Source organism: Arachis ipaensis, chromosome B09, assembly GCF_000816755.2.
Source record: "Arachis ipaensis cultivar K30076 chromosome B09, Araip1.1, whole genome shotgun sequence".
Lineage (NCBI taxonomy): Eukaryota > Viridiplantae > Streptophyta > Magnoliopsida > Fabales > Fabaceae > Arachis > Arachis ipaensis.
This window is the reverse complement of record NC_029793.2, coordinates 67990618-68017588: the sequence shown is the minus strand read 5'-3', so window position 1 is coordinate 68017588 and position 26971 is coordinate 67990618. Positions and strand designations below refer to the sequence as shown.

At 40.3% G+C, this 26971-nt stretch overlaps 1 pseudogene; it reads left to right on the top strand.

The window, feature by feature from the left end:
* The window catches only part of LOC110266859, a 41446-nt pseudogene extending 28015 nt beyond the window's left edge, over positions 1 to 13431 (top strand).

Sequence of the window (26971 nt, the reverse complement as noted above, 5' to 3'; positions counted from 1 at the left end):
CCAAGGAGATCAATGAGTGCATTGATTGAGGAAGAGATGAAAATGAACTTGATCCGGAAAATTGCAACATCTCCTAAGCCCAATGAACTCCCCATCTCTGATCTTACCCATTCTCTTTAATTTCTGCCATTTACTTTTATGAGCAAATCCCTCATTCCCATTTACAATTCTGCAATTTATTTTCAGTCATTTACTTCCAGTCCTTTAATTCTAGCATTTACTTTTCTGTTATTTACGTTCCCGCCATTTTATTTTCTGCAACTCTCAACCCAAATTATGGATTCGCTCAACTAGAACATTCTTCTAATTAAAGTTGCTTGATCAATCAATCCCTGTGGGATTCGACCTCACTCTATTGTGAGTTTTTACTTGACGACAAATTCGGTACACTTACCGAAAGGAGATTGTTGAGAGACAAGTTTTCCGTGCATCAGGGTGTACAACCTCCAAGGCATATCATGATTAAGGACTTGGAAGAGGTCGATCAAGCGATGGAGATTAAAGTAGAGGAAGCACAGCCTCCCATGCCCTTGGTACGCAATGAAGAAGAGATTGAATTGGAAGAAAGCTACCAAGAGGAAGAGGTTGAAATTGAAGAAGCTTGCAAAGAGGTGGAAGTTGTCAAAGAGCACAAGGGAGTGGAGCTTGGAATCACCTTGCCAAAGTTATTGGAGACTCCTCCCCCTAAGTTGCCATCATCCTTCATAACATTCAAGTGGGTAAAATTCATATCCCTTAGCTTTCTAATTCCACTTGAATATGAGCTACTGGAGATGAATGGTCAACTTAGAGCTCTTTGTGACATTAAGAGTAAGAGGAAGATGGTCAGTGGTAAGAATTGTCCTGCAAGGTTCATTATGGTTGGAAGCTTTAAGTTTAAACGCAAAGGTTGGTGTAGAGCTCAATTGAATGGGTCTAGGAAGTTGTTTGGATGCTACAGTGAGAATTCTAAAGCTGAACCACCCGGATGGAATCATGATAATCAACTTGAAGACGGTTGTAAAAGCAAGATTTGGGATCCTGGAATCTACTCTGACATTTGTCACCCCGGGAGCCTAAGAATCTGTTTGAAGCTTCTTAAGGGCTTTACATGCCTATTTTGGGACCCCGGAGGTTACTGGAATCACAAACATTGGTGGAGATTCCTGGATGAATTCAAGCACAAGCCACCATAACAAGGAGCTCACCAAATATCCAACTTAAGAACTTTAACTAAAAGTGCTAGGCGGGAGACAACCCACCATGGTATGATCGTTTCTTTTTCAATTTTATTTCATGTTGTTTGTTTTTATTTTATTTTAATTTTATTGAACCTGTAATTATTCATAGCATCTACATTAGCATTGCATACTGCATAATTGCATAAAAAAAATAAAAAAATAAAAAAAACACGCATGCGACGTGGCAGCGTCGTTGACGCGTCCGCGTCACTAGTGTGTTGGGAAGAAAAGAATTGAACAGAGAGTCATGCGAGAGCGTAGCTGGAGGCACGCCTTTAGCATAATTTGACCCCACACGACCGCGTCATTGATGCGACCGCGTCATGTGGGAACTTTGGCCTCCCACGCGACCGCGTCACCCACGCGGCCGCGTGCCATGAAAATCGACGTGAAAGGGTGCATAGCCGAAAGTTATGCTGGAGTGGTGTTGGACTGGTGCTGAAAGCACAACCTTACCACGTAGACGCATGGCTCACGCGTCCGCGTCATATCCCTATATTGGCCACTCACGCGATCGCATCGACCACGCGATCGCGTCACCCAAAATTTGGCAAAATAAGATTTTGAACAGAGAGTTGTGCGAGCGCGAGGCTGCCCTCGCGCCAGTAGCATAAAACGTGTCATGCGACCGCGTGACCGACGCAACCGCGTCGATTAACTTAAAGCGCAAGTCGCGCGAACGCGTCACCCACGCGTCCGCGTCACCTGCGCTGCACAACTTATCCAGATCAGTGCCAATTATCTTATCTTTTCTTCCCCAATCCTAATTTTTCCCCCCTCATCTCTTACTTACTTCTTCTTCATCCTTTTTCACTTTCATTTTATTTTATTTAATTTATTTGCATACTTTCATTCATTGCTTATTTTTATTTTTCTAAATTTATTATTTTAACATTGGTGTTCAAATGTTCTTATTCAACTGTTACATCTTTTCTGGTATTTTCTTGGTGCTTAGTGACTTGTTTCATTCTTATTGAGTAATATTATTTAAATCAATGCCAATCTTTTATATCTGTATTACTCTTGCATTGACATGAATTTATATTATCTCTCATTCCCCCACTCTCTTCCCCATTTTTGCAAATTTTGCACCGCTGGTATGCCATGGCTTCTATTGTTTTCTCACGTACATATTGAAGCTTCCATGTAAATGAGACCCTTATCATTTGGCATTAATCCAACCATACTTCATTTATTTTCTTATCTTTATTACTGGGTTACCTTTCTTCCCCTTTTCTTTTAGGATGGCCACCTGGAAGGGAACTGGAAGACGTTTACAAGGGGAGACAAGACAAGTCCATCTGCACAATCTTTGGAGAAAAGCATCAGTTATAGCAGCCTGTCCACTTGCACATCTTAGCATGCACCGAGGACGGTGCAATCTTTAAGTGTGGGAAGGTCAATACCGATCTCCGTAGGTTAGTTACCTTCTTCTCAACACCAATGTTTTATTTTCTCTGTTAATTCATTGTTGCATTTGCATATTTGATTGCATATTTGTTTGATTTTGTGCATTTAGTTACTACTTGGTTGAAGTAATATTTTCTTTTTCAAGAAATTTTTATAGTATTTCACTAATTTAAAAATGAAAAATTTGTGTTAAACTTGTTTGGAAGTTGTATTTGGAACATGATTTTTGAGCCAAAGAACACAACCTGTGAGATTTTGAGCTTATTTACATGGTTACATTATTTAACCATAAATATTTTATACTTGTGTGTTTTCTTCTCTATAATTGCAATCTTTGCTTTGTTTCAGTCTATATGTCCAATATTTAGTGTATTTACATGCTTGAATATGATTGAGGCCATTATTTGTTATTAGCTCACTTATCCCAAATAAGCCAACCTTTTACATCACCCTTGTTAGCCGCTTTGAACTTTTTAACCCCCTTCTATTTCATAACCACATTACTAGCCTTAAGCAGAAAAACAAAATAAAAATCCCGATTTGAATCCTTGGTTAGCTTAAGATAGATATTGTGTATAATTTAAGTGTGGGGAATTTATGTGAACATGGGATGATATGAAAAAGTAGGGAATTAAATTGAATAAGTTATTTGAAAATTTGGGAAGCATGTTCATATGAAATCAAAATAATTAAATTATCATGTGCATTGAGAAAAAAAATATTAAGTAATTAAATAAGGGGATACAAAAAAATAAAAATAAATAAAAAAATAAAAAAAATAAAAAAAAGGGAGAAGAAAAGAAAAGAGAAGAAAAATAATATTACCCCAAATGCAAAATAAAAAGAATCAATGCACATGGGACAAAATTCAAAAAATAAGTTTGATACATGAGCATATAATACAAAAGTGGGAAAATTTGGGTAGCTAGGTAAAGTATTTTAAGTATGTATATGTTAGGTGAGATCTTAGACTAATCAAGGATTCACTTTATAAAGCTCACTTGGCCATACATATATCCTTACCTTCACCTCAGCACCATTACAACCTTAAAAAGACCTCATGATGTTTGCATTGGTACATTAAATATTTGTTGATTGGTTAGATGAAGAACAAAGTTTGGAAAGCATGATTAGAGAAGAGTAGAGTGAATTACCATATACACTTGAGAGACTAGAGTGATATACACTACCAGTGAGGGTTCAAGGCTTGATTATATGTTCCCTGCGTTCATGAGCTGTCTTCTTAAAAGTTTACTTGCTTTTTATTGTACGATTTAAATTAGTGGAAATTAGTTTGTATCTGTCTTGAAGAACTTGTTTGCTTTTAACGAAGTAGGTAGAAACATTTTGCATGTAGTTGCATTCATATAGATAGGTTGCATTTCATATTAATCTACCATTCCTCTTCATCTTTATAGTTTCTCTTGAGCTTAGCATGAGGACATGCTAATGTTTAACTGTGGGGAGGTTGACAAACCACTATTTTATGGTTTATCTTGTGCTCAATTGAGTGGTTTCTATCAACTCTTTACCCACTTATTCATACTATTTGCATGGTTTTACATTTGCCTTCCTAATTATGTGTTATGATTGAAAACATGCTTCTTTGATCTTACAATTGCTAATATTAATCCTCTCTTATTACCATTAGATGCCTTGATATGTGTGTTAAGTGTTTTCAGAGATTATAGAGCTGGAATGGCTTGGAGGATGGAAAGGAAGCATGCAAAAGTAGAAGGAATACAAGAAGTTGAAGGAACTGCAAAGCTGTCAGCCTGACCTCTTTGTATTCAAACAGTCATAACTTGAGCTATAGAGGTCCAAACGACGCGGTTCCAATTGTGGTGGAAAGATAACGTCCGGGGCTTCGATTTGATATATCATATATCATAGTTTCCCTGACGCTAGGAGACGCGACTGCGTGCTCCATGCGGACGCGTCGCAGTGACAAAAAACCAGCGTGACAAATTTCTTCTCCGGCGATTTCTGGGCTGTTTTTGACCCAGTTTTCAGCCCAAAACACACAGATTAGAGGCTATAAAGTGGGGGAATGCATCCATTCATATGGAGGGCTCTGATAATTCATTTTTCATAATTTTAGATGTAGTTTTTAGAGAGAGAGGTTCTCTCCTCTCTCTTAGGATTTAGTTTTAGGATTTAGGATTATTTCTTCTTCATCACAGGTTCAATGTTCCTTTACTTTAAGCTTCCCTTCTACTTTTATTCATTCCATTACATTAGTTGATTATTTGATGTTGCCAATTTGGTTTATGGATTCCTATGACCAATTTAACTTTCTATTTAATATTATTTGAGGTATTTCAGATTTAAGATTGCTTGCTTTATTTATATTGATACTTTTAATTTAATTTAGATATTTTCCCTTTTGGTTTTGGTTAAATTATTGGTGACTCTTGAGTTATCAAACACACGCAGTCGCGTGGGCATGGTTATGCCTAAGGCGCACCTCCAGCCACACTTTCGCGTGACTCTCTGTCCAATTCTCTTTTCTTCAAAACGCGCTGGTGACCCGGACGCGTCAGCGACGCTTACGCGTCACGTGCATTTTTTTTTATGCAATATGCAGATGCAAATGCAGTGCTATTATGGATGTTATGAATAATTCCAGGTTCAATAAAATGGAATAAAATAAAACTTAAAAACAAACAAAACGAAATAAAATTAAAATTGAAATGGAATGATCATACCATTGTGGGAGACCATTGTGGGTTGTCTCCCACCTAGCACTTTAAGTTAAAGTCCTTAAGTTGGACATTAGGTGAGCTTGATAAATCACTATTTTATGGTTTATCCTGTGCTCAATTGAGTGGTTTTTATCAACTCTTTACCCACTTATTCATACTATTTGCATGGTTTTACATTTGCCTTCCCAATTATGTGCTATGATTGAAAACATGCTTCTTTGATCTTACAATTGCTAATATTAATCCTCTCTTATTACCATTAGATGCCTTGATATGTGTGTTAAGTATTTTCAGAGATTAGAGCTCCCTGTCATGGTGGCTTATGCTTGAACTCATCCAGGAATCTCCACCAATGTTTGTAATTCTAATGGCCTCCGGGATCCCAAACTAGGCGTATAAAGCCTTCAAGCAAGTCAAAGCAAGTGACAAGGCCCCAAGAGTGTTAATTGCTAGACTCAATTCTGGGGTCCCAAACCTTGCTTTTGCACCCGTCTTCTTATTGATCATCATGATTCCATCTGGGTAGCAAGCAATTTGAATTCTCTACGGAGTACCAAACTTTTCTTTTAGATCTAACCAAATTATCACCAGTTTAGCCCTTACATCTATCTCTTGGAGTATCAACCTTAATGAGCCTTGATTTGCAACTCCAACCACTAAACATTATTCTCTTACGCTTAATGCCACAAAGGTTCCTAAGTTGGCCATCTGTTTCAAGAATACCGTACTCAAGTGGGATAGGAAGACGAACAGAGATAAGTTTTACCCACTCAAGTGAAGGAGTAGACGACAACCTAGGTGGAGAAGTCTCCAACGTCCTTGACAAAGCGTGCTCCACTCCCGTCCATCCTTTTCGAAGGGCTTCTACTTCCACATCATTTGCAAACTCAATCAGAGAAGAGTCTTCATACTCAAGGAGTTCGTTTGCGGATGTAGATTTATCATTACGAGGACTTGATCTATCCCATCCAAGGGAACTTACTTCTTGATCTATCCCATCCAAGTTTTCATAAGGAATATGCCATCGAGGTTGTGCACTGGCCTTCTTGACATCAATTTCAATCCTATTGGAGGGGTACTCTACAATTCTAGATTCCCATGGAGGTTCAGCATCTCCTAAATCTTTAACCACTTCTTCATCTGCAACTGTTACGGCTTCTTCCACTTGTTACAATACAAAGCCATGTTTCTCATTGTCCACCGAAAGTTCTAGTATCTCATTCATGCTACGTTCTTCTTTTGATTCTCCACATGTAGCCATGGGAGTACTTTGAGTGATCAGATGTTTGGAAGCTAATCGATTTACTACCTCGGTAAAGGCAGTCGCGAATTCTAGTACTCCCCATTTCATTTCTCTTTGCCCTTGAAGAAGAACACCAATAGTATCATGCATTGAAGGTTGAGGTGGATGTGAGGGCTCATTATTTGGGAGGAAAGATTCATGATAAGAGGGTGGTTCATCACTCTCTATCTTTTCCACTTGTTGCACAGCACACTTCAATTCCTTGCTCTCAATTTGAGATTCTTTAGCTATGAAAGCTCTGGGTGCCATTCGGTTTACCGCTTGGTCCAATTGACGCAGGGTTGCTTGAAATTGATCCATTGTTTCCTTGAGATGATCCCTTGACTCTTGTTCTGCTCGGATATCATAAGTAGGATCATAAGGCTCTTGGATTGATGGATATGGATGTGGTGTATATGGAGGTGGTGGTCCTTGGGAGTAACTGGGTTGGAATTGGGGTGGATCTATGTATGGCTCATATGGCTCATAGGGTGGTTGATATGGTGGATAAGGGTTAGAATCATGTGATGGTGTTTGGTATTAGGGGGCTTGTGAGTATGGTAGTCCATAGTTGTGTTGAGAAGGTGGTTCATAGGAATACGGCGGGACTTGTCAGTAATTACAAGGGGTTCCACCATATCTATCATCTTGGTATGCACCTCGGAATGTCTCTTGACTGTAGTAAATTGGTGGGTGATGGTTATCACGAAAGGGTCCACCATAACTATTGTCTTGACATGCATTGTGGAATGGTCATGGTCCATGGTATCTTGGAGGGTGTTGTTGCCTAAAGGGTTGATCAGATCCTCGTGGCTCCTTCCATCTTTGATTATTCCGAACTTGATGCATGTTCCTGTTATAACTTCAATTCCTTTCAACAACATTAGAACCAAACTTGAAACCAGATAGGTGATAATTCATAGAAGTAATTAAAGACAAAAATTAATAAAAATTAATGAAAATAAACTCTTAAAACTAAAAACACTAACAACAATATAAGATAAAAATTTGAAAAAGGTTTAAATTTTGAAAAACTTTGATATTTAAAATTTTAAATTTAAATTTTAAATTTTGAATTTTGAAATTTAATTGAAATTTGAAATTTGACTTTGAAATAAGATAATATTTTGAAGAAGATATGATTTTTGAAAAAGATTTGAATTTTGAAATTTAAAACTAAGATAAGATAAGATAAAAAAATTTTTAAAATAAAAATCTTAAATTTTTTTTCGAAAAAAAATCAATTTAAAAGTAAATATTTACAATAACCAATAATAAGGCACACGTTTGCAATTCTCCGGCAACGGCGCCATTTTGAAGAACAAAACTCTCGCGCGATCTAGAATTTTCACAAAAATATAATCGCGTTGTAAGTATAGCTTCTAGAACGACAAGAATTCCTTTCTTACAAAAGTTTGGTTGTCACAAGTAACAAAACCCAATAAAATTTATAACCGAAGCATTTAAACCTCGGGTCGTCTTCTCAAAGAATTGCAGGGTGGTATGATTTATTATTGGTTATGTAAAAAGATATGTTTTTGGGTTTTTTTAAATAAGGAACAAGTAATTTAAATGACAAGAAAAATAAATTAATAATAATTAAATCTCTTGGCAAGGTATAAGAAATTGAAGTCCTATCCTCGTTATCGTTATCAATTTTGATGAGAATTGGATTTTGATCCCACTTAAATTAACCCTTGCTAAACAAAGGAAAGTCAAGTGGACAAATTAATTTGATCCTCAGGTCCTAGTCAACTCCTATGGAGAGACTAAAGTTATTGGAGTGCAAATTAACCAGCAAAGAATTCCAATTTCAATCAACAGTTGAGTTGTAACTCAAGTTTTATAAATTACTTAACCAAAGCCAAAAGGGATGAAAATCTACTTGAATGAAAATAATTTGGATACATAAATTAAAGAAAGCAATCATAAGTATGAAATACGTCAATTAATATCAAATAGAATATTCAAATCTTAAAATAAAAGAGGTTCAAAAGCCAATTTAAGAATATTAACAAGTAAAAGTATTGGAATAAATAAAAGCAGAAAATAAATTAAAGGAACATTAAACCTGTGATTGTAGAAGCAATCCTAAAATAAGAGAAATCCTAATCATAAATCCTAAGAGAGAGGAGAGAACCTCTCTCTCTCTAAAACTACATCTAAAACCTAAAATTATGTATATTAAAGCTTGATTCTATTGTTTTATGATGAATGGATGCATTTCCTCACTTTATAGCCTCTAATCTATGTTTTCTGGGCCGAGAACTGGGCTAGAAACAGCCCAGAAATCGTTGGAGAAGAAATCTGCCACGCTGATTTTCGTCACTGCGATGTGTACGCATGGAGCACGCCTTCGCGTCACCTAGCTCTATGGCCACTATGAGAAATTATACATCAAATCAAAGCCCCAGATGTTAGCTTTCAAACGCAACTATAACCATGTCATTTAGACCTCTGTAGCTCGAGTTATGACTGTTTGAGTGCGAAGAGGTCAGGCTGGACAGCTTAGCAATTTCTTCAACTTCTTGTATTCCTTCCACTTTTGCATGCTTCCTTTCCATCCTCTAAGCCGTTCCTGCCCTGTAATCCCTGTAATCACTTAACGCACATATCAAGGCATCGAATGGTAATAAGAGAGGATTAATATTAGCAAATATAAGGCCAAAGAAGCATGTTTTCAGTCATAGCACAAAATCAGGAAAGAGAATGTAAAACCAAGCAAATAGTATGAATAAGTGTGTAAAGACTTGATAAAAACCACTCAATTGAGCACAAGATAAGTAATGAAATAGTGGTTTATCAACCAACGACTCTCTTCCCTCTTGCTTCCCTCCTTAATCTAAGGAAGGTCCTCTCAGGTTCGGAATCAAAGGAAGTTGAAGCCCCGCTTCTTCTACCTCTCATACAACCAACACAGCAAAAAGCAAGAAAGAAAATGAATGAAGAAATCACTCTTGTTAGAATGGCTGTTAGTGTGAGTGGTGCAATATATCAAACAGTTAGTGGGTTAGTGAACTGAATTGTAAACAACTAAAAAAAAGAAACAAAACAAACGGGTAAGGGAAAAAGGGAAGAAAATAGCTAAAACTGAAAATAACTCGCTCAGATGGAGTTAAATAAAACAAATGAAAATTGCTCAATCTAGTTATCCTCCAACTTAATCATTGTCGATACAAAATCAATCCCTGGCAACAGCGCCATAAAATTGATGCACGGAAACTTGTCTCTCAACAAATTTCCCTTCGGCAAGTATACCGAATTGTCGTCAAGTAAAAATTCACAATAGAGTGAGGTCGAATCCCACAGGGATTGATTGGTCAAGCAACTTTAATTAGAGGAATGTTCTAGTTGAGCTAAGCAGAAATTGAGTTGGGAAATTGCAGAAACTTAAATGGCGGGAAAGTAAATAACAGAAAATATAAATGCTGGAAATAAATGACGGAAAGTAAATTGCAGAAAGTAAATTGCAGAATCTTAAATGAGGATTTGGAGAGATGAGCATAAAAGTAAATGGCGAAAGGTAAAGAGAATGGGTAAGATCAGAAATGGGGGATTCATTGGGCTTAGGAGATATTTCATTCTCCGGATCAAATGCATTCTCATCTCTTCCTCAATCAATGCATTCATTGATCTCCTTGGCAATCTTAAGTGATTGGATCCCAATTCATTGGTAACCCAATCTCTCTAAGCTTGAACAATTGCCCAATTCCTTGATTTAATTGCTCATGGAAAGAGATGAAGTATGGTCAATGATTATACCACATGTATTTACAAATCAAAGTATTGGTAGGATTATATGTCACTATATCCATCCAAACCCCAATTTGGTCCAACATGTGAAAGCATTTCTAGCATGATCTCCTCATTCCTCTTCCAAGGTTCCGAGAAGATCCAAATATGAATAGCCTCTTTTCCAAGACAACTACCCAATTGGATGAAGATTGAAAGCTTTCTAGTAAAATTAAGAGAAAAAAAAGAAAAAGAATAATGAAAACTATTATTGATCCATCAAATTACAGCAGAGCTCCCTAACCTAATGAAAAGCGGTTTAGTTGTTCATAGCTCTGGAAATGGAAGATGATAGAGAATAGTGCATTCTTAAATTAAACTAGAAGTTGCAGAGAAAGTAAAATATACAAAGTGTAGTTCTCAAGTTCCAGATCCCCATTTTAATTCAAAACTATCACTCTATATACTACTCTTCTGATCTTCTAGTTAGCTCTTCAAGTCTTGGATATGGGCCCTTGATCTTTAGTTGAAGCAGTTACAGTCTTTAGTGGGCTCAGCTTTGCTTGCAAAAAGAATATGAGTTAGGCATGATGGGAAATTAGTTAGGACGTTAGTGGCGTTAACGTTAAGTGTAAACTTGGGTTCGAAAGCGTTAGTGACGATAAATTTGTCACTAATGTTCCAAACTAGTTGATCCACGTTAACTTCAATGTTAGTGGTACTAACGTAACCACTAACGTAGCCTCTTAGCCCTTCGCAAGCATTATTGGCACTCACTTTTACCAATAACGTTGCTCCTTGTCCCTCTCTTCCACGTTAATGATCCACATTAGTGTAACTAACGTGGCCCTTAACGTAGGCATGCCAAAGCTTCGAGAGCGTTAGTGACATTCACCTTTGTCACTAACGCTTCAAGGTGCCCCTTTCTCCCAGGTTAGTGCTTCACGTTAATGGAATTAACGTGACCATTAACGTGGGTATGCTTGCCATCTCCAACGTTAGTGACAAAGGTTAGTGTCACTAATGTTGGCACATCATCCCTTGCTCCACTTTACCCTTCACGTTAGTGGTCTTAACGTGACCACTAACGTAGGCAATCTTGGCCTGATCCAACGTTAGTGACAAAGGTGAGTGTCACTAACGTTGAAAATCTCTTCTCCCTCGACGTTAGAGTTCACGTTAATTAGATTAACATGACTCTTAAAGTGGCTATAGGTGGCCTTTTGGAACGTTAGTAGTGTTCACTTTTACCACTAATGTTGGAGCTTCTTTTTCCTTCCACGTTAGTTCCCTCGTTAGTGTAGCTAACGTGACAACTAACGTGGGTTATGATGGCTTTCGAGGAAGTTATTGGTGGTAACTTTACCACTAACGTTGCAAGCTTGCTCTCTTCCCACGTTAGTGATCACGTTAGTGAGACTAACGTGGCTCTTCTTTGCTTCTTTTGTCCTGAAATCAAACAAACAAGGTGCATCAAAGCATTGTTTCAGGTCATGAGGTCATGCATCATCCATTTTATCATTCAATTCATGCAAAATTCTTATGGAATCATGTTTGCTTGAATCGAGATGTATGTGTATATTCACCCAAAACTTGCTTATTTACTAAGGAAATGCATGAAACTACCCTAAAATAGTAAAGAAAAGGTCAGTGAAACTGGCCAAGATGCCCTGGCATCATACGTCCGAGATCGACCTATAGTTTCAGGTAACCCTCGGAACAACTAACAACTCACAAAACCGATAGTCACAAAACCCTCCACATCAACAACCAAACCAAGAAAGAAATTACCAAATCTACCTATCACCTCATAGGCAACCACCTCAACACAACCAAGACCAAGCACCTCAAATCACATATCCTTCCTCTTCCTCCAATCAAGACGAGACGCTCAAGTCCATACTCCAAGGGCAAAAAAAACTCCAAAATACCCTCAACTCAAGCCTCATTGGCCTCACTTCTACCCTCCAAGCCCTTATTTCTCGTATGAAGCCACCTTCTACCTCCACTTCTCAAGCTCCAATCTCTAGTCCCATACCCTCTTAACCTCTACCCAATCCCAAAGATGGCATCAATGCCATAAACTTGAGGTCCGGAACTCAATTGAAAGAGAAGAGTTCAAAGGCACCTAGCCCAATGATAGTTTCTCAAGAAGAGGATGTGGTTGAGGTAGAAGAAATTGAAGAAGAGGATAAAGCACATGAGGTAGTTGAAGATGAAGTCCCTCAAACCAAGGAGTGAAGCCTCTAGAGATGAGCAAATCTTGGAGGAAGTGGCTCAACCAATTCCATTTCCTACATTGGCAAGAAAGACTAAGAAGAGTGTAGAACTCGACCCCAAAATGGTGGAAATGTTCAAGAAAGTTGAGGAAACTATCCCTCTCTTTGATGCTATCCATCAATTGACTAAATATGCAAAGTTTCTTAAGGATTTGTATATGAACAAAGATAGAATCCATGAATTTGAAACTATTCCATTGGGGAGTTCTATTTCGGCTTTGATGGGAGCAATACCGAAAAAGTGTGTTGATCCGGGCCCTTGCTTAGTCTCTTGTACCATAGATGGAGTTCAATTCATTGATTGTATGTGCGATCTTGGTGCATGCGTTAGCATTAGTGAATCCGAAAGGACATCATCTATCCTACTTGGGAGGCCATTCTTGAGGACCTCCAGGTTCAAATTAGATGTCTATTTGGGAACATATTCTTTTAAAATCGACGGAAGAGTTGTTAGCTTTAGTCTTGATGAAGCCATGAGACACCCACCGGAGAATCATTCCATATTCCAGTGTGACTTAATTGACAATGTTGTGGCCAAAGTGCATTTTGCAAATATTGAAGAGAAGATTGAAGAATCAAGTGTGAGGAAACCCCACGATTGTAAAGAAGACATCATACCCCCGGAAGTTCAAATGCCAAGTCAAGAACAACAAATGGAGTTGAAACCACTACCGTCCCATCTAAAATATGCCTATCTTGATGAAGCTCACAAGTTCCCGGTAATTGTTGCAAGGGAACTCTCTCCTCCACAAGAAGAGAAGTTACTAGATGTTTTGAGGAGGAACAAAAAAGCTATAGGATAGAGCTTGGCGGACTTAGTGGGCATAAGCCCCCAAGTGTATGAACACTGAATCTTCCTAGAAGAAGGAGCTAGACCCGTTCAACAACCTCAAAGGCGATTGAATCCTACCATTCTAGAGGTTGTAAAGAAGGAGGTAACCCGGTTACTAGAGGTGGGCATCATCTACCTCATTTCGGATAGTGAATGGGTAAGTCCCGTCCAAGTTATGCCAAAGAAGTCCGGGGTGACCACAATCAAGAATGAGAGCGGAGAACTCATAGCCACACGGGTGCAACACTTTTGTAGGGTATGTATCGACTACCGGCGTTTGAACATAGCCACTAGAAAGGATCACTTTCCGCTACCGTTTATCGATCAAATGCTTGATCGGCTATCCGGTAAACCTTATTATTGCTTTCTAGATGGTTATTCGGGGTATTTTCAAATCCACATTGCTTTAGAGGATCAAGAAAAAACAACATTCACGTGCCCCTTTGGAACTTATGCCTACAAGCGTATGCCATTTAGCCTATGCAATGCACCGGCAACTTTCCAAAGGTGCATGATGAGCATATTTGCAGATTTTCTAGAGCAATGCATGGAGGTATTCATGGATGACTTCACGGTTTATGGAGACTCTTTTGATGAATGCTTGGATAATCTTGCAAAAGTATTGGAAAGATGCACTAAATCGAACCTTGTCCTAAATTTTGAGAAATGTCATTTTATGGTTAGGCAAGGTATCATTTTAGGTCATATTGTTTCCAAAGATGGTATCTCTGTGGATCTGGCAAAGATCAATGTGATATCTAGCTGGCCTTACCCCTCTTCCGAGAGGGAAGTCCGTTCATTCCTTGGACATGCAGGATTTTATCGAAGATTTATAAAGGACTTTAGTAAGGTAGCAATGCCTCTATCAAGATTGTTGCAAAAAGATGTTGAATTTGATCTAAGCAAGGAGTGCATAGAGGCTTTTGACAAGCTTAAAGTGGAAGTAACCCAAGCTCCCATAGTGCGAGGGCCGGATTGGAGTCGGCCATTCGAAATAATGTGTGATGCTTCAAACTTTGTCGTGGGAGCCGCGTTAGCACAACGCGAGGGTAAGAATCCGTATGTCATAGCCTATGCATCAAAAACATTAGATGGAGCCTAATCCAACTACACTACCACCAAAAAAGAATTATTGGCAATTGTTTTCGCCTTGGACAACTTCCGAGCATATCTACTTGGTTCCAAGGTGGTAGTGTACTCGGATCTTGCGGCGTTAAAGTATTTGTTGGCTAAGAAGGAATCCAAACCAAGATTGATTAGATGGATTTTATTATTGCAAGAATTTGACTTGGAAATCCAAGATAGGAGTGGTTCGCAAAACCTAGTGGCGGATCACTTAAGTCGCCTTGAACACACCAAAGGCGACACCACTCCTATTAATGATTCTTTCCCCCTTGAGGGCTTGAATGCAATCTCGGAAGCCATTCCTTGGTATGCACCAATAGCCAATTACTTGGTATCCCGCACCTTTCCTCTTAATCTCTCCAAACATCAAAAGGATAAGCAAAAAAGCGAATCCAAATACTACGTATAGGTTGACCCATACCTTTGGAGATGTGGTGCGAATCAAGTAATTCAGAGGTGCATTCCACAAACCAAATTCCACTCAATCTTGGAAGCTTGCCACTCCTCCGAAGGAGGAGGCCATTATGGACCTCAAAGAACGGCAAGGAAAATCCTAGATTATAGATTTTGGTGGCCAACTCTTTTTAAGGACTCTTCTATCTTTTGTAAATCTTGTTCTTAATGTCTTAGATTTGGTAATATCTATAAGAAGGATGAAATCCCCCAACAAACCATGCTATTTTGTGAGATTTTTGATGTGTGGGGTATCGACTTCATGGGGCCATTCCCAAATTCTAATAGTTTTCTCTACATTCTACTAGCCGTTGATTATGTGTTCTAATAGGTGGAAGCGATACCCACCCGGACGGACGATGCTAATGTGGTCCTTTTCTTTGTGAGAAATAACATAATTTGTAGATTTGGGTCGCCACGAGCAATCGTGAGCGACCAAGGCTCACATTTTTTGCAATAAGAGAATGGAAGGGCTAACGAAGAAATATGGCATCATGCATAAAGTAGCTACGGCCTACCACCCACAGACAAACGGCCAAGCCGAGGTTTTCAATCGGGAGATTAAACGCATATTGGAAAGAATTGTGAAGCCTCATCGAAAGGATTGGAGTGCTAAGCTCACCGATGCATTATGGGCCTACCGAACGGCATACAAAATGCCAATTGGCATGAGCCCTTTTCGGTTGGTCTATGGCAAAGCTTGCCACTTACCGATGGAGATAGAGCACAAAGTATATTGGGCCGTCAAGGAGTGTAATTCAAGATTTGGAGGGGCCGGAATAGAGAGGAAGCTACAACTAGCGGAGTTGGAATATTTGGGGCTTGAAGCTTATGAGAACTCTAGACTTTACAAGGAAAGGATGAAAGCCGTGCATGATAAAAACATAAAAGGTAAAGAATTTAGAGCCGGCGACCTAGTCCTCCTCTACAATTCAAGATTGAGGTTGATGCCCGGAAAGCTTAGGTCAAGATGGGAAGGACCTTATAAGGTCAAGAAGGCAGAGCCATATGGAGTCTATCATTTGCGCCCTCCTTCAAGCTCCGATATCTTCAAGGTCAATGGGCACCGTATCAAGTTGTATCATGGTGAGCAAATGAAAAGCAACAAGTAGATTGAGGTATTCCGCTTGGAAGATGCACTTCTTGGCAAAGAGCAATGAGCTAGTGGAAGTCCAACTTAAGGACATTAAACAAAAGTGCTAGGTGGGAGACACCCCACCATGGTGAAATCTATCTTTTTGCCACTTTTTGCATATAGTTCTTGAATTCTTCATTGTTTTGTGATTGCTTAGCTATAGAATTGGTTGGTTAGAGTTGATTGTGGCTACCTTGGATAAATTGTTCATGAAGATTTGCATTGATTTTTCAATAGGTGGATTGATTGTGTGGTAGAAAACACCCCGTCTTTAGGTATTGCAGGGAGTTTTGGGTGTTTTTGACCTATTTGGCTTGTTTGCCCACTGAATTCATGATAAATATGCATTCTTCATGTCATTCAAAAAAAAAAAGGGGGCGCGCGTGCGCGCACTAGACACGTACGCGTCCATAGGCCACTTGCAGCTCCTGGTCCATTTTCCAGAGAGTTATGCGTGCCTTGAGCCAACAATGAGCCCCAGGCATAACCTGACTTACGCACGCGCGCACTTGGTGTGTGACCGCCCTTACGCTGTTTCGCGAATCGACGCGCGAGCACACCGGCCGCGTCCGTGTCGCTCGCCCCACCTGCAACCCTGGTACATTTTCCAGAGAGTTGCACCTACACTGAGCCTACACCATGCTAGGGGCACAACCTCCACTGACGCGTAGGCGATCCTGCCGCCTGCGCGTCCATTTGCTTCGACCACTCCTGGGCATGCTCGCACCATGCGCGCACGCGTCGACCTCCCTACTGCCAAATCCTAGTACATGGACCCGAGAGTTGCGCGAACCTTGGGCCAACATTGTGCCACTAACACAACCACCTGCATGCGTGTGCGCACCCGGCGCGTACGCGTCCTCCCTGCACCGTGGGCGCGCGCGTCGGTCGTTGACAAACCCCAATTTGACGGTTTATCTTGTATTGATTTTTGGGGATTTTATCACCTTTTACCCATATTTATTCAAGAAATAGCATGGTTTTGTATATTCTCCTTTAATTGTGCTTGAATGTGAAACATGCTTTTTAGGACTCAAAATAGCTAAATTTAATTTACCTTGATTCTATTAGATGCCTTGATATGTTTGTTAAGACATAAAAGGTAAAGAATTTAGAGCCGGCGACCTAGTCCTCCTCTACAATTCAAGATTGAGGTTGATGCCCGGAAAGCTTAGGTCAAGATGGGAAGGACCTTATAAGGTCAAGAAGGCAGAGCCATATGGAGTCTATCATTTGCGCCCTCCTTCAAGCTCCGATATCTTCAAGGTCAATGGGCACCGTATCAAGTTGTATCATGGTGAGCAAATGAAAAGCAACAAGTAGATTGAGGTATTCCGCTTGGAAGATGCACTTCTTGGCAAAGAGCAATGAGCTAGTGGAAGTCCAACTTAAGGACATTAAACAAAAGTGCTAGGTGGGAGACACCCCACCATGGTGAAATCTATCTTTTTGCCACTTTTTGCATATAGTTCTTGAATTCTTCATTGTTTTGTGATTGCTTAGCTATAGAATTGGTTGGTTAGAGTTGATTGTGGCTACCTTGGATAAATTGTTCATGAAGATTTGCATTGATTTTTCAATAGGTGGATTGATTGTGTGGTAGAAAACACCCCGTCTTTAGGTATTGCAGGGAGTTTTGGGTGTTTTTGACCTATTTGGCTTGTTTGCCCACTGAATTCATGATAAATATGCATTCTTCATGTCATTCAAAAAAAAAAAGGGGGCGCGCGTGCGCGCACTAGACACGTACGCGTCCATAGGCCACTTGCAGCTCCTGGTCCATTTTCCAGAGAGTTATGCGTGCCTTGAGCCAACAATGAGCCCCAGGCATAACCTGACTTACGCACGCGCGCACTTGGTGTGTGACCGCCCTTACGCTGTTTCGCGAATCGACGCGCGAGCACACCGGCCGCGTCCGTGTCGCTCGCCCCACCTGCAACCCTGGTACATTTTCCAGAGAGTTGCACCTACACTGAGCCTACACCATGCTAGGGGCACAACCTCCACTGACGCGTAGGCGATCCTGCCGCCTGCGCGTCCATTTGCTTCGACCACTCCTGGGCATGCTCGCACCATGCGCGCACGCGTCGACCTCCCTACTGCCAAATCCTAGTACATGGACCCGAGAGTTGCGCGAACCTTGGGCCAACATTGTGCCACTAACACAACCACCTGCATGCGTGTGCGCACCCGGCGCGTACGCGTCCTCCCTGCACCGTGGGCGCGCGCGTCGGTCGTTGACAAACCCCAATTTGACGGTTTATCTTGTATTGATTTTTGGGGATTTTATCACCTTTTACCCATATTTATTCAAGAAATAGCATGGTTTTGTATATTCTCCTTTAATTGTGCTTGAATGTGAAACATGCTTTTTAGGACTCAAAATAGCTAAATTTAATTTACCTTGATTCTATTAGATGCCTTGATATGTTTGTTAAGTGATTTAAGGTTTAGGAGGCAAAGATTGGATCAAGGGAATGAAGAAAGAAAGCATGAAAAGTTGGAGAACTCATGAAGAAATGGAAGAATCGGAAAGCTGTCAAGCCGACCTCTTCGCAGTCGTACGATGCGGAAATGCTGTAGCGCGCCTAATTTCAAACTCCCAACCCCTCTTCTCTCACTTTCCACCTTCTTTCTTTAGTCTTTTCTTCTCCACTTCTCCAACCCTTCTCCCACCCTTTCTCAGCTTTTTCCACCGGCGGCACTTCCCTCCGGCGACCACCACTTCTGGCGGTCCCACACTCTTCTATTTCCTCTCTTTCCCCATTTTTCTTCTACCCCTCTTTTCTCACTTCCTTTCTCCATTAATTCCCTCATCTTCACAAGGTATTCTTACTTCTTCCTTTTCTTTCTTTTGCCTTTCTTTCTTCTCCTCTCTTTAGTTATTTGTCTTTGTTCTCTTCCTCTTAATTAGCTTCTTCTTGCTCACTTGTTTCTTTGTCCTTGTCTTTATTTTTCTAGTTTTTGTGGGTGTTGTGGGTAAAGATTTCTTTTTACATTGGTGGGTTGGTTTGTTCCATTTGATTTTCTTGCAAAATATGGTGCTCTAGGATGATTGATATTGCTTTATGGGAGGCTACATTGCCCCATTTCCTCCATTTGTTCATTACTTAAAGGGGGCACACCAAGTGTTTGATGAAAGGCGTACATGACTTTTTGAGTCAAATTTGACTTAGTGTCTTCCATTTAGTGCTCTTTCTCACTCACTTGCTTACTTCTATATGCATTGAGCATATCATTCTTCATGTTTCCTATCTTACATGCTCACCCCTTATGACTTGCTTCTTGATTTTGAGGTTTGAGTTTATGCTTCTCGTGCCTCTCAAATGCATGCTTATACCACTCTTGCATCACATGCTAGTGACTTGCCATTGTTTCCAAAGTTGTCTTAGTTACATGTTGCAGCTGTCATGTATTTAAGACACCTATCCTTTTATGGCCTATTTTCTCACTTGCATGACTACCATTTTTGAGGGTTTCCTTGAGTTTATTGTCTCCTCCTGATGCACGAAAACTTGCCCTTTAACAAATCTCCCTCGGCAAGTATACCGAATTGTCGTCAAGTAAAAACTCACAATAGAGTGAGGCCGAATCCCACACGGATTGATTAGTCAAGCAACTTTAATTGGAATGTTCTGGTTGAGCTAAGAAGAAATTGGGTTGAGAATCGCAGGAAATTAAATGGCGGAAAAGTAAATTGCAGAAAATAAATGACGGAAGGTAAATTGCAGAATCTTAAATGGGGAAGGGGAGTTTAGCATGAAAGTAAATAGCAGAATGTAAAGAGAATGGGTAAGATCAGAAATGAGGAGTTCATTGGGCTTAGGAGATGTTGCATTCTCCGGATCAAGTTCATTTTCATCTCTTCCTCAATCAATGCATTCATTGATCTCCTTGGCAAACTTAAGTGATTGAATTCCAATTCCTTGGTAATTCAATCTCTCAAATCAGATCAATAGCCAATTCCTTGGTCTAATTGCTCATGAGAAGAGATGAAGTATGGTCACTGATTATACCACATGTATTTCCAAATCAAAGTATTGGGAGAATTATATGTCACCATATCCGCCCAAACCCCAATTTGGTCCAACATGAGAAAGCAATTCTAGCATGATCTCTTCATTCCTCTTCCAATGTTCAGAAGAGATCCAAGTATGAATAACTTCTTTTCCAAGATAACTACTCAATTGGATGAAGATTGAAAGCTTTTTAGTAAAATCAAGAGAAAAGAGAGAAGAAAGATAATGAAAACTATTATTGATCCATCAAATTACAACAGAGCTCCCTAACCCAATGAAAGGGGTTTAGTTATTCAAAAATCTGGGAATGAAAAGCATAGATGGAGAGTACATTCTGAGAATTAAACTAAAAGTTGCAGAGAAAGTAAAATATAGAGAGTAATTCTAATAATGCCAAAAGCTCCTTTTCTAGTTCAAAGTTCTCCCTATTTATACTATTCTTCTGATCTTCTAGTTAGCTCTTCAAGTCTTGGATATGGGCCTTTGGATCTTGAGTTGAAGCAGTTATCTTCTTCAGTGGGCTTAGCTTTACTTGCAGAGAGAAAGTATGAAGTAGGCAGGGATTCCAGCTTAGGACGTTAGTGGCGTTAACGTTAAGTGAAAGGGTGGGTTCGAGAACGTTAGTGACAATCACCTTTTTCACTAACGTTCCTAACCCAATGATGCTCCACGTTAACTTTAACGTTAGTGGCATCAACGTGACCACTAACGTTGCCTCTTGGTCCTTCGCAAACGTTACTGGGGTTCACCTTTCCCATTAACGTTGAGAGTACCCCTTTCTCCTTCGTTAGAGTTCATGTTAGTATAGCTAACGTGACCTTTGACGTAGGCTTGCCAAATCTTCGAGAACGTTAGTGACACTTATCTTTGTCAGTAACGTTCCAAAATGCCCCTAATTCCCACGTTAGAGTTCACATTAACTAGGTTAATGTGGCTTCTAACATGGTATTGATAGCCATCTCCAACGTTAGTGACAAAGGTGAATGTCACTAACGTTGGCTCATCATCCCTTTTACTCACGTTAGCTTCCACGTTAATGTAGTTAACGTGGGACTTAACGTGGCTCATAGTGGCTCATCCCAACGTTAGTGACAAAGGTGAGTGTCACTAACGTTGGCGATTCTTTGCTCCCTCCACGTTAGAGTCCACGTTAACTGAGTTAACGTGGCAACTAACGTGGCTAAAAGTGGCTTCGCTCAACGTTAGTGACAAAGGTGAGTGTCACTAACGTTGGTCATTCTTTTGTTTTCCCACGTTAGAGTCCACGTTAACTGAGTTAACGTGGCTCTTAACGTGGCCAATATGAGCTTCGTCCAATGTTAGTTACAAAGGTGAGTGTCACTAACGTTGGCTTCATTTTCTTCTTCCATGTTAACTACCACGTTAATGTAGTTGACGTGGCAATTAACGTGGGCTATGATGGCTTCGAGGACGTTATTGGCGATTACTTTTCTCATTAACGTTGCAAGCTAGTTCCCCTTCCATGTTAGAGGTCACGTTAGTTAGACTAACGTGGCTTCTAACGTGGTTCTTCCTTGCTTCCTTTGTCCTTAAATCAAGCAATAAACTGTATCAAAGTTCCAGTCCAAGTTATGAGACATGCATCATCCAATTTGTCATTCAATTCATGCATAATTCTCATGAATTCATATAAAAATCAGAAAACTTGCTTATTTCCTAAGAAAGTACATGAAACTACCCTAAAACCATAAAGAAAAGGTCAGTGAAACTGGCCAAAATGCCCTAGCATCACAACACCAAACTTAAAGCTTGCTTGTCCCTAAGCAAGTACTGGAACAAGAGAATGATGAATGAAATGACAAGATGAATGAATCATTAATCTGGAAGTCATGTTCTTGGTTTTATGCCTTGGAATACTCACTTGATTGCACCCTTTGAGACTGTTATTCATTGATCCCTTTTTCTTTCCAAGGTCTATTGCATCCTTAGGCTAAGTGCTCTATGAGGGGGCGACTCTTTAAAATAAGCTTTCAGCCAACACTCCCGAACCAGTTGGTTTAAGGTGCTAGGTGTTGAAGCACCCCTAAGGACTTACTCCCTCAAATCTCTCTCCCCCATACATGCACACCACAGGCACATGGTTTGTTATTTTCTTCCCTTGAGGTCTTGGTGTCCAGTACCTCTTTGGGTTACTAAATATTCTGTAGCAAGGTTGCTCTTGATAGTGGATTTTCAGTTGATAATCCTGGGTTAGTTAACCCAAGTTACCAAGTGATGAAGCACTCCTAAGAACTTATTCATCCAAGCAGATCCTTGGTACAAGAGCACCACAGACACATCCCTCAAGATTCAAGCCCTTGGTGCCTAGCCTTATTCTTTATTAACTTTTCTTTCTTTTTCAAATCTTATTGTTCTTTTCCTTTTTCTTATTAGTATCTTATTATTTAGCAAGTCTCATGGGGGTGTGTTTCAAGCATATGATTTAGGACAGATAGTTGCCTTCCCACCTTATTGGCGAACCAACATAGCTAAGTGATTACTACACCACAAATCTAAGAACTTACTCCACAAATTAAACTCCACTATGGTCTTTCATAACATCTCTTTTTTTTTTATTTAGCTTAAAAGGACAAGCATACAATAAGCAAGATGAAAATGAAAATAGGCAACTTGACTAGCAAGCATAGACCTAAGCAAAAACAAACTTAAAGACAGAATTGAAAATTCCTAAGCTACTATGGAAGTATGTTCTATTTCATACATGATTTTCCTTATTTAAAAGACTTGAAAAAGAAAAATGGAATAATGAGGGAACTCCACCACCTTTTACTCATGGGGTTGCCCATGCTCTCCCTCTTGTTTGTCCTCTTTGCGTCCACTTGTGCTTCCTTGTATCCGTGCTAGTCTGGCTCTTTTCCAATCTTCAAGTGCCTTCCTTACTGATTCATGACTCTTCTCCACCCTTTCTCTTTCTTCTCATGCTAACTCATCCTTCACTTCGTCATATTTTGTGATTCCCAGATGTACTATAGGTAGCTGTCCGACTAAGTATCCGAGCCTGGCTAGCATGTTTACATGATTTCCACTTTCACTCATGTAAACCCCTTCAAAGAATGCCCTGTGCTCGTCAAAGAGTTCTGCTTGTTCTATTTGTTTTCGATGCATCTCATGTATGTGTGCACCTTGATGTGCTTGGATGTTGATTAGCTTCTGGATAGATTCTTGTTATTCATTTTGCCTTTGTTCTATCCTGTGGAAGGATTCACCCCATTGTTTTCCTTGTTCCAATTGCTGCTCCATCATTTGCTTCTGCCACTCCCCTTGTTGATTCATTCATCTCGAGAGCGATTCCTCTTGACAGCCCATCATCTGTAATTGAAGCTCCTTCTGTACCTCTTGATTCTCCCAATATTGCCTAGATAAGCCATCAATGGCTTCTTGTAATTGGTGCTTGTTCAAGGTGGCTGCGGCTTGCTCCTCTGGGTTTTGCCCTTCTACAGTTTGCTGGGCTACCCTCTTTCTTATCCTTCGTTAAGGTAGGGGAGATGTAACAGCATGCATACGTCGGACAGTAATTGGGATACCAACTTTTATCCATTCGGGGTTTTCATCTTCGAACACTACCCCGGCCTTGTCACACAGGCGGAAAATGGTGCTGGGATAGCCTAACCTTCCTCCAGAATCACTTTTATCAGCCATCTTCCTAATGCCTTGGGCTATGAGCTCATGCACTTTGATTTCCCCCCCTTTAAGTATGCACTGCACCATTGTTGCTCTCTTGAGATTCACCTCTGAATTGTTTCCAGCAGGAAGGATGGATCTCCTTATAATTTCGAACCATCCCTTTGCTTCAGGGGTGAGATCACCTCTTTTAATAAATTTGGGTTTTCCATTGGGATCTCATCCAGTTTGCCCCTTGTATGCAGATATCTTTCACAATGTGGTCATAATTAGGATTACTGATAAACCCATATTTCATGAGTTCTTTTGTGCTTAATTTGAGTGATTTATACAATCCTTCACCTACTTATTCACATTAATTACATGATTTTACTTTCCTTTCCTTATTATGTGATGTAAATGAAAAACATGTTTCCTAAGCTTTAAAAATTAATTATTTTAATTACCTTTATTTCCATTCGATGTCGTGATCAGTATGTTGAGTAGTTTCAGATTTTCTAAGGCAGAATGACTTAAAGAATGGAAAAGGAAACATACAAAAATAGAAGGAGAAAGAAAAATGGAGCTTTGAAGGAAACTGGTATTCACGCGATCGCATGGATGACGCGATCGCGTGCCAAGCACGAATCAGCAGCGACACGGCCGCATGACTGACACGACCGCGCGCCTTAAGGAGAACGCATATGACGCGGTCGCATGACTGACGCGACCGCGTGGCAAGGAAAAGCTCCAAATGACACGACCGCGTGACCCACGCGGACGCGTGACAGAGGCCACGCACCAGAAATTACAGAATACGCCCCCAGCAAATTCTGAAGCCCTTTTTGGCCCAGATCCAAGTACAGACAGCATAGACCAGAGGTTATAAAGTGTGGGAATGCACCCATTCAAAGAGAGCTCGCATATTTTACCTTTCAATGATTTAGATTTAGTTGAGAGGGAGATATTCTCTCTCTCTTTTAGGATTTAGGATTTCTTCTTGTTTTAAGAGTAACTCTGGATTCCAAGTTTAATGTTCTTTTATTTTAGTTTTACTTCTATTTATTTATTCCAACATTTGAATTGATTATTATAATTTGATCTAAGAATTCTTCCATGTTACAGACTATTATTTGAATTAATGATAATTGAGGTATTTTCGGTTTATGATTGTTCTCTTTGATTTAAGTTACCATTGCTTCCCATCTAAGGACATTTTTATTATTCCAGCAATTTTACTTTTTTCCCTTTTGGTTCTGGTTAAAAATTTAGTAACTCAACAGTTATTAAACTCAACATAATTGATAATTGTTATCTTGCTAATTGCGCTGAACTTAAGTAATCCCAACCTTTTCTTAGGAAATAAATAGGATTCAAAGGTCAATTTAATTAGTCCCTTGACTTTCCTTGCCCTGGTACAGGTTGATCAAGTGGAGTTTAGATTCAACTTTCAGTATAGTTGAGAGAGATAACTACGTTGGACCTTCAACTTCTCTTACCTTGCCAAAAGTTTGCTTTATAGTAATTATTTATTTTTAATTGCCATTTACTTTACCTGTCATTCAAATTACTTGCCTCTCATCTTCTAAACCCCGATTACAACCTCTATAGCCAATAATAAGAACATACTTCCTCGCAGTTCCTTGAGAAGACGACCCGAGGTTTGAATACTCGGTTAACAATTTTTAAAGGGGTTTGTTACTTGTGACACCCAAAACGTTTGTACGAAGGGATTTTTGTCAGTTTAAAAACTATATCTACAACGCGACTGTTTCTATGAATCCCTTTACTGGTAAAAATCCCCTCGTCAAAATGGCGCCATTGCCGGGGAACTGCTAACGTGTGCCTTATTATTGGTTATTGTAAATATTTTTTTTTTGCTTGTTTATTTATTTTTTGTTTTCCCTTTTTACTTTACTTATTCACTTGAATATGGTTTGCTTGAAACAGATGGCCAGCTTAGAGCTCTCTGCGGCTTTAAGAGTAAGAGGGAAATGGCTCGTACTCAGAGCTGGTGCACAAGGTTCAATAAGGTTCCACGCTTCACCTCGAAGTACACGGATTGTTATCATGCTCAATTACATGGATCAAGAAAAACCTATGGTCACCAAGGTGAGATTCTACTTTTTAACCCGCCCGAATGGAGACATGTAGATCAAGACGGAGGCGGATTTAAAAGCAAGGCATGGAATCCTGGAGTTTATTCTGACATTTGTCATCCCGAGAGCCTAACAATATATTTAAAGTTTTTCGGAAGCTTTGCGTGCTTAGTTTGGGACCTCGGAGGCTATTGGCATTCCAAGCACTGGTGGAGATTTTTGGACAAATTTAAACATAAGCCACCATAACAGGATACCCCTCCAATGTCCAACTTAAGGACTTTAACTAAAAGTGCTAGGTGGGAGACAACCCACCATGGCATGGTCGCTTCTTTTTCAATTTATTTCTTGTTAATTGCTTTCATTTTTCCTTTTTCATTTTAATTTATTAAACCTTGAATCATGCATAACATTCATGTTAATCATTGCATTCTGCATTTTTCAGTTTAAAAAAAAAAAAGAGAAGAAAGGGATGCACGACGCGACCGCATGCCCCATGCGATCGCGCCATATCGCGGAAAACGCCACCCGCGCGACCGCGTGACCCACGCGGCCGCGTGATATATATATCGGCGTAAGGATCCAACGAACAGAAAGTTAGGCTGGAATCGTGCAGCCCTTGTGCGTTTCACACAAATTGGCCCACGCGATCGTATGCCCCATGCGACCGCGTCACTTGCACAATACCAATCCCACGCGACGCGATCGCGTCGCACGGATTGCACATCACCTCAAAAGGAGACAGAGAGTTGCGCTAAAACGGCGCTAGAGTCGTGCGTTTAGCACAAATTCCAGCGACGCGATCGCGTCACCCTTCCTCCCCCCCTCTCATGCAATCGCGCGCCCACGCAATCGCGTCACTCCCATTTTCACCCCTACCACGCGACCGCATGCCCCACGCGGCCGCGTGGATTCGACAATATAACCCCCCAGCCCGCGAACCCTATCAGTCGCGAGCCCCCCACCCCCAACCCTCTTCTCCTTCTCTGCTCCCTCTCCCTCCAACCACCACCCAGCCGCCACCGCCGGCCACCCAGACGCCGCCGCCACCCCGTACGC